Consider the following 12300-nt stretch of genomic DNA (forward strand, 5'->3'; position numbering starts at 1 on the left):
TCCAGAGCAATTAGGCAAGAAAAATAAAAGCATCCAAATTAAAAAGGAAGCAGTAACACTGCCATTTTTGCAGACGGCATAATGTTACATAGCAAAAACCTAAAGACTCTATCAAAAAACTGTTTGAACTAATAAAAATATTCAGTAAAATTATAGAATGCAAAGTAAATATTAAAAAATCAGTTGCATTTCTATACACCAACAATAAACTATCAGAAAGAGAAATTAAGAAAAGCAGTTCCATTTACAACAGCATTGAAAAGAATAACATTCTTAGGAATATATTTAGCCAAGGAGGGGAAAGATCCACACACTGAAAACTATAAGACACTGATGAAAGGAACTGAAGGAAATACAAATAAAAGAAAGGTATCTATTGTTCATGGGTTGGAAGCATTAATATTCTTAAAATGTCTATATTATCCAAAGCAATCTACAGATTCAATGTAATCCTTATGAAAATGGTATTTTTCATAGAAATAGGAAAAAAGCCTAAAACTTGTAATAGAAGCACAAAAGACCCTGAATAGCCAAAGCAGTCTTGAGAAAGAAGAAGAAAGCTGGAGGCATCATGTGTCCTGACTTCAAACGATGTTACAAAGCTGTAGTAATGAAAAGAACATGGTATTGGCATAAAAACAGACACACAGATCAATGGAACAGAACAGAGAGCCCAGAAATAGCCCAAACACTTATGGTTAATTAACTTACGACAAAAGAGCCAAGAATTTATAATGGGAAAAGAACAGTCTCTTTAACAGCTATGTTGGGAAAACTGGAGGGCCACATCAAAAGAATGAATCTGGACCACCATATTATACCACACACACACAAATTATCTCAAAATGAATAAAAGACTTGAAAATAAGACCTGGTACCATAAAGCTCCTAGGAAAAAACATAGTGGGTAAGCTCCTTGACATTGATTTTGGCAGTGATTTTTCAAATCTGACAACAAAAACAAGTGAGACCACCTCAAATTAAAAAGCTTTTGCATAGCAAAGGAAATGATCAACAAAATAAAAAGGTAACCTACCAAATGAGAGAAAATATTTGCAAATCATATTATCTCATAAGGGGTTAATAGCCAAAATATATAAAGAATTCATATTTAACAACAACAAAAACCCCCCACAAAATCTGATTGAAAAACAGGCAGATGATCTGAACAGACATTTTTTCCAAAGAAGACATACAGATGGCCAACAGATACATGAAAAGGTACTCAGTATCACTAATCATCAGGGAAATGCAAACCCAAACTACAATGAAATAACACCTCACACCTATTAGAATGACTGCTATCAAAAAAGAAGAAATAACAAGTGTTGGTGAGGACATGGAGAAAAGGGAACCCTTGTGCACTGCTAGTGGCAATGTAAATTGGTGCAGTCACTATGGAAAAAGGTATAAAGGTTCCTCAAAAAATTAAAAATAGAACCACCATATGATTCAGCAATTCCACATCTGGGTATTTGTCTGAAGGAAGCAAAAACACTAACTTGAAAATATATGCAGTCCTATGTTCACTGCAGCATTCTTTACACTAGCCAAGACATGGAAGTAACCTAAAGTCCACTGGTGGATGAATGGACAAAGAAGATGTGGTGTACATATACAACGGAATAATCCTGTCCATGTGCATGCTCAGTCACGTCCAATTCTTTGTGAACCCCTGGAGTGTAGCTGCCAGAGTCCTCTGTCCATGGAATTTTCCAGGCAAGAATACTGGAGTGGGTTGCCATTTCCTCTTCCTGACCCAGGGATCGAACCCTTGTTTCTTGTGTCTCCTGCATTGGCAGGCGGATTGTTTACCACTGTGCCACCTGAGAAGGCCACAAAGGAATAATACTCAGCCATAAAAAGGAAGTTTTGCCTTGCAACAACAGGGATGGATCTCGAAGGCATTATGCTAGGTGAAATAAGTCAGACAGAGAAAGACAAATACCATCATGATCTCACTTGTATGTAGAATTTAAGACAAACAAAAATGGAACTTATAGATACAGAGAACAGAGTGTGGTTACTAGAGGTACGGGTGAGGGGAAGGGGACAAAAATTTCTAGTTACAAAATAAATAAGTCACAAGGATGTAATAATGTACAGCATGGTGACTACATTGATAATACTATATTTGAAAGTTGCTAAAAGAGTAGATCTTGAAAGTTCTCATCACAAGAAAAAAGTATGACTATGTGTGATGATGGATATTAACTAGACTTTTTGTGGTAGCCATTTTGCAATATATACAAACACTGAAGCATTATGTTGTACACCTGAAACTAATATAATATTGTATGTCAATTATATCTCAATAAAAAGACCTTTAACAAAAATGATTATAAATCTCACTATATAATACTAAGCTATTATAAAACTTTTGAGGTTGGGGGAACTTCTCTGGTGGTCCAATGGTGAGGACTCCAAGCTTTCACTCCTGGGGGTATGGGTTCAATCCCTTGATGAGGAACTAATATCCCATATGTTGTGCAGCATGGACCAAAAAAATTAAAAAAAACACAAAAACTGTTGGGGTTGAAAGCAATCTTGAGTCATTTAATCCAACCCTCAAACTGGATACAAAAGTCTGCTCTTTACCAGTTTATGGTTCTCTGCAGAAACACTTCCAGAGACCCTCCCTCAAGGTTCTCAAATCCATTGCTGCATCACCATTGTTGTTAGAAAGTTTTCCCTTAGGTGAACTAAAATCAGCTTTCCGGCAACTTCCACCACTGATTACAGTTCCATTCTCCAAAATATCATGGAATAAATTGTTTTTCAAGATGATAAAAAAAGGAGTCCATGCTCATTGTAACAATTAAAACAATACACAGTACATAAAGAGGCAATAAATTGTCTACTTTAATCTCATGATAATCCTAACACCAAATAACCTGTTGGAGGAGGAAATGGCAATCCACTCCAGTATCCTTGCCTGAGAAATCCCATGGACAGAGGAGCCTCGTGGGCTACAGTCCATGGTGTCACAAAGAGTCGGACATGACTGAGCAACTAACACAGTAACCTATGTTAACAGTTCATACATCCACATACTTTTTAGCTGACACATTGTCTGTTGTCAGTGAACAATCAGTGTATCATATGATGATTTAGTAGGTCAATATACACAAAACAACTTCATTCTTTTCAATAACTACAAAATGTTCCATAACATGGGTGTAGTTCTTTAAGAGCATTCAGGATGTTTCCATTTTTTTTCTGTATACAAACTATGATACAAGAAATATTCTTACACATATATCCTTACATATTAGTCCTTTTGTTTCTGTGGGATAGGCTCCAAGAAAAGTGCTTTCTGGCTTAAAGGGTGTAGAATGCTTAGTTTTCATAGACATTCTTAGATTACGTTCAAAAAAGTTGTTAGGGATTCTTGTCCTTGGTGATAATATACCAGAGTGCTCATTTCCTCACATATTTACCAGCAGTGGGAGGTGGGAATTTTTAAAAATTAGGCCCAGTTGAAGGGGAAACGCTGTACGTCACTGTTGTTCCAACTGCATTTTCAGGATTACTTGTGAAGTACAGCAACTTATCAGGGCAACTCTTCACAAGTTTATTGGCCACTGGCAGTTGTTTTCATTTTAATTCACTATAAGTTTTGCTTATTCATCTTTGGGTTTTAAAAAAAATCATTGTATATGAACTCTTGTTTATTACAGATATTTACTCTTTGTCATATATTTTGGAAATAATTTTTCCGTCTACAAATGCCTTTCAGGTTTGTTTTTGTTTTTTTCACCACCATTTATTTGTGGTGATGGTCGTGGTGGTTTAGCGGCTAAGTTGTGTTCGACTTTTGTGACTCCAAGGACAGCAGCCTGCCAGCCTCCTCTGTTTGCGCAGTTTCCCAGGCAAGAATACTGGAGTGTGTTGCCATTTCCTTCTTCAAGAGATCTTTCTGACCCAGGGATCAATCCCACATCTCAGGCATTGAAGACAAATTCTTTATGGCTGAGCCAGCCGAGAAGCCCCATTTATTTGTGGTACTGGTTGCCACGTAGCCTGCAAGCTCATTGAGAGCAGTGAGCTGGTTTTTTAGCACACCACTATACCTTCAGCATCTAAAATAGTGCCCAGCACATAGTCGGTTCTCAATAAAAATGACTGAAGAATACATAAGCTGAAAACTTTGATGTAGCCAGATCTGTCAATCCTTTCCTTTACGATTTCTGAATTATCAGAATAGTTTTATTACTTTTACTTTTTTTGCAATTAATCCTTTAATCCAGCTTGAATTTTTTGTTCAAAAAATTTTTTTTTCCTATTTGGGGTTCAGGGTCAAACACTTTACCCTACTTCCTACCACATACAAATTCTCCATTAATACAGGAATATACCCTATCACTTTATGTGCTATTAAAATATCTTTGCTTAAGAGCAGTGGCCCTTGAATGGCTCACTCAACTATTATGTGGTCTCACAGTTAGAAATGTTTGGCAAAAGAGTAGGAAAAAGAGATGAGATACTATATGTAGAAGCATTTATACTATGGCATCAGGAGAAAAAGGAGTCAGAGGCCTTACCACCTTATGGTGTGGAGGTCTGAGAGAAAACCCAACAGGTTATCTAGACAAAAGAGCTTAAACAAAATTCAGAAGATAAAACAGAAACCAACTGAGGATCCATCAGAGTTTCTAGAAAGGCTTCATCAAGTTTATACATGCTACACAGATAGAGACCCTGAGACCCGTGAGAATGTAAGGATGATAAATAAGACCTTCATCAGGCAAAGCACCCCAGAGATTACAAAATTATGGAAATCAGATTATTTGAAATGAACCCTTCTCAATTAGTAGATGTTGTTTTTAAAACTATTCAACCACAGACAACAATGTCAGAAGCAAGGAGATGCATCTTTTTCACGTAGAAGCACTGAAAGCAAGTAACCTAAAGGAGGGCTTCCCAGGTGGTTCAGTGGTTAAGAATCTGCCTGCCAATGCAGGAGATGTGGGTTCAATCCCTTGGTTGGAAAGATCCCCAGGAGAAGTGCACAGCAACCCACTCCAGTATTCTTGCCTGGAGAATTCCATGGACAGAGGAGCCTGGTTGGCTAGAGTCCACGGGGTTGCAAAGAATTGGACACAACTGAGTGACTGAGCATGCAAGCAATTAATTGTTAATTAATTTGGTTAACTCTATCTTTAATAGCATATAGAAATAACCAAATGAATTAATAATTAACCAAAAAATAATGTGCTTTTTGTGATTTCCTGTTATATTTCTCTCTCCAGCTCTTTTTCACCTCTCCACTGGAAAATTTTTAAAATTTTTATGTAATTGGTGCTGAGTTGAGCCCTAGCAGAATAACTTCGCAAGCAACCCGGGTGCTTCTTGAGAATAATTCTACTTAGACAATAAAATTATGTCACAGGATTGAATGTGGTTGACTATACTTTATTATAGTCCAGGAACCTTAATGATAGAAATCATACCTTATTCCTTCTATATCCTGCCATAATTCAAAGATCATTTTGATATATTGGTCAAGAAAATGTATTTAAACCTCTTCGTTTCTCTGGTTGTTGTTGGGTTGTCTTGCAATCACAAGGACCTAAATCACTCTCCAACTGGTTCTTTCTTTCATCTCTACTGTCTCTTTCCTGCTCACTTGTGTTTCTACTTCCAGAAATTTCTCCTGGGTGAAGGACCTTGTCCTGAAAGGGAGACCTAGCCGGTCAGTTGTGAGGAGAATTCATGGGGCTCAGACCGCTCCAGCCCCACAGGGCCGTCCACAGTTCCCCTTGCACTCATCGACTAATGGACTGGCTGCATCACACTTTCCAGAAGCCAGTGCTTATTGGCTATTCTGAAATTTTCTTGTTATCAGGTCTGTCATCACCTCATTATTTTCCTCTGCTTCCTTCTACAAAGCTGCCGACATCATGCAGGTCTTCCAGCAGAGCTGGCTTGCTTTAACCCACTTACTTTACAAGGCTAGCTTGCTACCTTTTGTGTGGTTAAGTGTTGTCCAGGGGGGTTTGATTTTGGTTATCTAGTGGCTTTATTTTTACTTTTAAAAAACAGTAAAGTGAATTCGCTCAGTCATGTCCGACTCTTTGCGACCCCATGGACTGTAGCTTACAAGGCTCCTCTGTCCATGGAATTTTCCAGGCAAGAGTACAGGAGTGGGTTGCCATTTCCTTCTCCAGGGGATCTTCCTGTCCCAGGGATCGAACCCGGATCTCCCGCATTGCAGACACTATACCGCGTGAGCCACCAGGGAAGCCCTAGTAAAACACACATCATAAAACTTAGCATCTTAGCAATGTTTGAGCATATAGTTCATAGGGCTAGGCACATTCGTATTGCTGTGCGATAGATCCTCAGAACTCTTTTCATCTTGCAAGACGGAAACTGTATCTGTCCATAGCCACTCAACAACTCCCTTCTCCTCCTTTCCCCCAGCTCCTGGCAGCCATCCTTCTCCTGGCTGTTTTTCTGAGGGGATTGAATTCAGAGAGATCAACAAACTCTGTTGCTGCCACCGCCCTGCTATTAAATCCCAACTCTTGGAGACTGGAGCCTATGTTCCATACCCACAATGCCAGGGTAGCACCTGACAGAAAGAAAACACTCCTGTACTTAACCGCCGAAGGAGTCATTCTTAATTCCTGCTCCTTTTGGCAGGGTGATAGGATGCTTTCTTGTACTCATTAAAGTGATTGATGGTTAACATAAAAGTTGCCATCTTTATCTGGACTAATGCCTTTCCAGGTCAATATGCAACAGAAGCTCCTGGATGGGAGAGCACTGCCAGCTCTTGATTACCCAGCTAATGGAGGGCGGGGAGAGGAGAGGCTAGCTCAAATGGGTGCTGATTTTGAAGTACCTTTTATTTTGCTGTGTATGAGTTTGTTGTGGCAGATTTCCTTACTAATTACCTTTGGTTCAGGCTGATATTATAAAATAAGCAGTTCCCAGGCACTATTTGCTGGTAGTGATTTGAAGGGAAGGTATACACGGGGTGGCCTATTAAAAAGTAGACATTTGACACAGATGTACACAAGGTAGTTAATTGGGCATATTTGAGAGTTGTTGTTATAGTAATTGGTGAGATCAAAGGGAATACAATCTTGCATTCATATAGGGCTTTACAAAAAGCTTTCAAATCCATTACCTCATTTCTTTCCCTTGATTCTAACCCTTGAATACAGGCCTTGATAGCGTCACTTCACAGTGAGGAAATGGACAGGCCTGGGAGGTTAAGTAATATAATCACACATTTAGTCAATGTATAATCAGGGCTGCTTTCTACTCAGATTAGTTTCTTATTTAAAATTTTTTAAATAATTTAATAAAAATTTATCATAAGTTTTACCCTGTCCTTTTTATTCTTAATATATGTATTCATACCCACTCTTTACAAATTTTATTATTATTTTAAATTAAAGTTTAATTGACCTACTAACGTTATGTTAGTTCCACATATTAAAGCAAATAAGGCACAGACTCACAAATCTGTCAGCCATAATTTCTGTTAAAGAGACTTAATGAGTCAGATATCGTTTCTTTCAAAATGGTCTCTACGAAGATCTCTGGCACCTTTCATATACGACTTCTTCCCTCTTCCCACTGAGTTTTGGGAATGACATTTTTCTAGAAAGCTCTTTTTCTTTTCCAGTCATGATCTGTTTTATGACCTGCTTCTCAAAAGTGACTGGTGATTGACTACTGTTCAGTGAAATCTGATGGGGTCTGTGGACTCTGTGAAGTCATCCCTTAAGTGTGCCTCCAGCAACTGTTTCTGAAGTGTAAGACTAAAAACTGCTGCCCAGCTATGCAGACACTTCAGGTAGGCCCTAATCGCCACCCTCCTCAGTCTTTCTTGCTGCTAGAGGTAGTCAAGTGACCCGCTTTCAGTCAATGAAATAGACATCTGCTGAGAGGAGAGTGTATGGGAACACTTTGCTCATTTGGTAAAATGGGACATATGACAGGCACTGCCTTGAATGAGGACTCAGTGATTGGAGGTAGCCTCCCTGTGACCATCAAGCATGAAGTCAAAAACCACACACAGAGGATGGCAGAGCACAAAGAATGAACCTGGGTCCTCCATGCTGTTATTGCTGAGTTGTTAAGCCCACACCAACAGCTGTCTACACCTGGACTCTCTGTTCCGCAGGCAACTCAACCCCTTCTAAGGGAGCCACGGTAGCCAGGTTCTCTGTTACTCCCAGCGAACACATTCCTTACTGATGGACCAGCTGTTGCCCTTTCAGGTTATCATTCTTCTTCCCCTCTTCCCCAACTCTAAGCATCTCCTTAAACACTGCAGGAATTGGCATAGGATGGCACTTTCACATCAGGTACACATAACATAAAAGCATTTACAAACTGAAATATAATGCACACTCAGTTACATGACTGATTCTGAAAACCGCTGACAAGTGTTCACCTCTGCCTAAGAATTTCTTCAGTCTGAGATACATGTCACGCTTCCACGAGGCACCATTTCCCACTTTTTTGGGCAGTGTCAGAGGTCAAGATCTTCTCGTTCTCACAATGCACTCTGTTGCTTTTAGGGATCTCTCAGTGAGTCACATTCCACCGAGATATGAAGCAGATGCACACGAATGCATGCAACACAAGGCAAAAATATGAAATCTCTCTCTGAGACTCAATTTTATTCAATGCATTACAAATTTAATTTGTTCTTATGCTCTTCAGTGATACTGGTTTTATTTTTTCAGAAAACATCTGAAAGCAGAGATTTACCTGGTTACCTTTTCTAACTTATTTTGCATTTTCTTCAGAACACTGAATGGCACATTGGTTGGTTACTTCACTGAGCAAAGTTTATGGATCCAGGCAGTGTGCTTGCTTTGGGAATTGGATCACCTGTAATTAACCAAGTTAGTCACAAGCACTTGGGGAACAATTATATCATGCTATATTAGACAGATGCTACTGCCAAACCTTGAATTTCAGTTATTTACTAAAGCAACAGCTTTAGGATCTCTGGAGAGTGTTCTTCAAAAACACATATATGGTTTAACAAAACAAGCACAAGTATATTTATTTCCATACTTTAGTAATAATCAGAGTAACTGAAAATTATGGAACCGTAGCATATTAGCAATACAGGCAGTTTAAAGGAGACACAAGTTTAGGAATGGAAACTGAAATTCACAGATTAAGAACTGGAATGAAATATTTCTTTTGTTTAGCTGTCTCTGAAACTCAATTTTAGCTTCCTGTGGCTTTAAATGTGGGTACACGTGTGTGTCCGTCGACACAACAGCTCACCTGAAACCCTTCCCACTTAATTAGGCTCTGCTTGGGCACTCAAACTGAATCATGGGTGCCTAATATATACATGCCACAGGGTTCTGGTGGGGATTGAAAAGGTATCATATGTGTGCATGTATGTGAAAATTCTTATAAACTATACTGCACTATGTTGAGTTAAGGTCTTGTTAGTATTCCTCTCTCCCAGTCAAATATGGGAAAAATTCCACCAGAACAATTACACACAGCCTCTCCATTTTATAAATATATTTTCTACACTGTTTAGTTACTCTCTTAGCTGGAATAACTGCCTTATAGAGGACTATTGTTGCTGAATGTACTGGAGATTAAAGGATTTAAGAAAAAAAGAAACGAGGCTTTGCCAATCTCTAAGAACCCAAGGAGAGCTCCAAGGACACGTGTAGTAAAATGTTGTAAGTAGGTCCTTTTCCAGTTTTATGAAGTGCAGCAGGCCATAGGCTCTCCCGGAGAGGTGGAGAGTAACAGTGCATCTCACCCTGAGACAAAACAGGGGTCAAACCATGGTCTCAGTATTATGCACAGAACGTGTATTTAAAGAGATGCTAAGAATCAACTATATGTGTATTTGACTGTATGTAGTCAGAGTTGTGAAGGCTATTTTTTTCTTCTGTGAAAAAATACTAAAGACAAACCTTCCAAATTTCACAGTTTTTTACTGTTTACGTCTCACATAGATGGCTGCCACTGCAACATTTTTAAGCTACCCTGGCAGGGCTGCACGGACTTTTTATAAACCCCAGTTCAGTGATGGAAGCAGAGTTCTAAGTGATCTGATCTACTCTCAATGCCTAGAAGTCCTGGATGCAAACTAGGGCCCTTGGGTTTTTGGCCAGTCATTACAAATCTCATAAATAGGAACTGGGCTTAAGGAGCAACTCTCAATGGTCTCTAGGCCATCAGAGAGGGATGGTAACAAGTATAATCCAAATCTGAAGATAATTTAAAAGTAATTTCAACGGCATATTGAAATGTTTTGCTTTTGGCTTTTTGTTTTGAAAAAATGTGTTTAAATTATTTTGGAGAGACTAATTTTTAAACAAATCCATCAATATCAACATATATCAACATTTTAAAAGAATCTTCACACCTTTGAATAAGTAAGTCTAATTTGGGATCTATTCTAAAGAAACAATGCAGAAGAAATAAGATCTATAAATCCAAAGATGTGAATTTAAAGTTTATTTTTGATAGAGGAAAACAAATATATTATGGCTCATTCAAATGCTTATGCAACATCATAAATATTTATAAAACATTTTAAACATATGGAAAATAATTATAAATAAAAACAAGATGTAAAAAGTATTGTCAAAATGGTTATATAACATATGCCTAGAAAAACACTAGAATAAAATATAAAATATGAACTTGGTAGAATAAAAACATTAATGATTTCAATGAATTCTACAATTTTATTTAATGTTTTTCTTAAATAACAAAAAAGATCTTTATTGAAAATGAAATTTAATTCTGGGAATTAACATTCCCAGAACACACAGCTGAAATTAATTTAATTAACAAGGCTATTTATGTCTAGAATTTATAACCCACTGTGGTTTGTCCAAAAAACTAAACAACTGCAAAATACATCCTCCTGGTCTCAATAGGTCATTGCACTTGTTTAAAACTTAGCTTTTACACATTGCCAGGGCAAGGTGAATTTATTGCATATTTTTTCTTAGCATTACCGAAGTATTTAAACACCATCTTAAAGAATACATTTGAATCAGTTCTAATGAGGTAGATGAAACTGGAGCCTATTATACAGAGTGAAGTAAGCCAGAAAGAAAAACACCAATACAGTATACTAATGCATATATATGGAATTTAGAAAGATGGTAATGATAACCCTGTATGCGAGATAGCAAAAGAGACAGAGATGTATAGAACAGTCTTTCGGACTCTGTGGGAGAGGGAGAGGGTGGGATGATTTGGGGGAATGTCATGGAAACATGTATAATATCATATAAGAAACAAATCGCCAGTCCAGTTTTGATACAGGATCCTTGGGGTTGGTGCTCTGGGACGACCTGGAGGGATGGTATGGGGAGGTGGGAGGGGGGTTCAGGATGGGGAACACGTGTATGCCCATGGCAGATTCATGTTGATGTGTGGCAGAACCACTACAATATTGTAAAGTAATTAGCCTCCAATTAAAATAAATAAATTTAAATTAAAAAAATAAAGATTCTTTTGGATCAATATTCTATTCTTCAGTTCTGAGCTGACGAAAACAAAATTCACTCATCTCTCCAGAATGTCACTTTGGGCAAAATAATAACTAACTTTATAGTATATCTTTAGGCCTAGTATATTATTTACAAGCCCTTAAGTCTGTAGTTATGATGTATTCTTAGGCCACAAACATGAATGTAACTTTGCTCATCTTTTCCCTTCCAGTGCAAATTGCACAGAAAATAAATACTTCCAATGATAAAGAGTTAAGATGAGTACATATGTGTGTGTGTATCTTTGCTCCCATGCATTCTTACTGACCAGATTTACAAGGAGCTCTTTTGTTTTAGCCTAACTGCCTCTTCTGCCTTGCCACACTTCACAAACCACCAGCTGGACCACAGGTTTGTGCACTCCTTAGAGAAAGGGCATTATCTTTTTCCTCACTGCAAATTTCCTTGTGATGGCTCTTTGCACAGCATTTACAAAAAGCAGACACTTGACATGACTGACAGGGAAATCACTATAATTTTCCACTTCTGATGACAGTGAAGATCAAGCAACCTTTGTTTCCTGACCTAAGTGATGGGTGAGCTCAGTTAGGCCAGGGCAGAGTTTAACTGCTAAGCAGGAGGGGAGAGGCCTGGCTGCAGGCGAGGTGAGGGATGATACCCTGAGCCTGGCTCTGCGTGAGGGGAGGAAGGGCATGAGGGAGGTCAGCTGGTGGGAAGGCTGGGAGAATTGGGAGGGTCTTCCTGCCACCCTGTGAAGATTTAGTAAAATCTGCACTTCGCATCGGTGCCTGTGGAATGGGAGTCCTGCTTGCAGGGGGTG

The 12300-nt window shown here is 38.5% G+C and overlaps 1 protein-coding gene across 1 annotated transcript in view; it reads right to left on the bottom strand.

Moving 5' to 3' along the window:
* Nucleotides 1-12300, bottom strand: part of IGFBP7 (insulin like growth factor binding protein 7) — an 80218-nt gene that overhangs the window by 51495 nt on the left and 16423 nt on the right. The window lies entirely within an intron of this gene.

Source organism: Ovis canadensis, chromosome 6 (genome assembly GCF_042477335.2).
Source record: "Ovis canadensis isolate MfBH-ARS-UI-01 breed Bighorn chromosome 6, ARS-UI_OviCan_v2, whole genome shotgun sequence".
NCBI classification, from domain to species: Eukaryota; Metazoa; Chordata; class Mammalia; order Artiodactyla; family Bovidae; genus Ovis; species Ovis canadensis.